Source organism: Rhinoderma darwinii, chromosome 8, assembly GCF_050947455.1.
Source record: "Rhinoderma darwinii isolate aRhiDar2 chromosome 8, aRhiDar2.hap1, whole genome shotgun sequence".
NCBI classification, from domain to species: Eukaryota; Metazoa; Chordata; class Amphibia; order Anura; family Rhinodermatidae; genus Rhinoderma; species Rhinoderma darwinii.
The window spans coordinates 111,823,640-111,824,890 of NC_134694.1; the positions used below are offsets into that span (position 1 = coordinate 111,823,640).

The window sequence follows — 1,251 nt, forward strand, 5'->3', positions numbered from 1 at the left end:
ATATGTCTGCATACATGCCCGCCACTCGCAGATCACATGACATGTGCCCATTTTCTCATTAATTCTGGTCTGAGCACAAACATCACTTGATGCTAATTACCTCAATTAACATTTTTAAAGGGATACAGAGTCCAATTACTGCTTTTGGTTCCCGCCCCACCCACATAGCTGGAATGCTAAATTGTAACTTGAGCCCATACTTTCAGCAAAGAGGAGGGGCACATGGGGTGGATTATGTAGATGTAAACGTAGCTTGGAACAGTGAGCCATCTGCCCGGCTAGCTCAGTCGGTAGAGCATGAGACTCTTAATCTCAGGGTCGTGGGTTCGAGCCCCACGTTGGGCGAGATGTTTTTGCCATAGTACTTTATAGAAATGTATACTTGTCTGGCATTGTACGTTCATGAAAAAGGATATCTAACTATATATGCTTTTTTAATCTCTGTGATGTTAGGGGAGAAGAGTGAGAGATAGTCTGAATAAAATTCTGCCACGTAAGCTGTTTCTTAAGGTGGCCATACGCCATAAATAGCAGTTGACCGAATGCTCGTTTGGCCGACAGCTATTCCTCTTGACCCTCTCATATATATGACAGCTCCTCTATACTACACCACACAGGAGAGCTGACAGATCATCTATACTGCACCACACAGGAGAGCTGACATATCCTCTATACTACACCACACAGGAGAACTGACAGCTCCTCTATACTACACCACACAGGAGAGCTGACATATCCTCTATACTACACCACACAGGAGAACTGACAGATCCTCTATACTACACCACACAGGAGAGCTGACAGCTCCTCTATAGTACACCACACAGGAGAGCTGACAGATCCTCTATACTACACCACACAGGAGAGCTGACAGCTACCCTATACTACACCACACAGGAGAACTGACAGCTCCTCCATACTACACCACACAGGAGAACTGACAGCTCCTCTATACTACACCACACAGGAGAGCTGACAGATCATCTATACTACACCACACAGGAGAGCTGACAGCTCCTCTATACTACACCACACAGGAGAACTGACAGCTCCTCTATACTACACCACACAGGAGAGCTGACAGATCATCTATACTACACCACACAGGAGAGCTGACAGCTCCTCTATACTACACCACACAGGAGAGCTGACAGCTCCTCTATACTACACCACACAGGAGAGCTGACAGATCCTCTATACTACACCACACAGGAGAACTGACAGATCCTCCATACTACACCACACAGGAGA

General features: G+C 46.3%; 1 non-coding gene across 1 annotated transcript; it reads left to right on the plus strand.

The window, feature by feature from the left end:
* Positions 1–272: 272 nt before the first annotated feature.
* Positions 273–345, plus strand: TRNAK-CUU (transfer RNA lysine (anticodon CUU)). Its single transcript has one exon. It is a non-coding gene; the product is annotated as a tRNA-Lys (tRNA).
* The last annotated feature ends 906 nt before the right edge of the window (positions 346–1,251 follow it).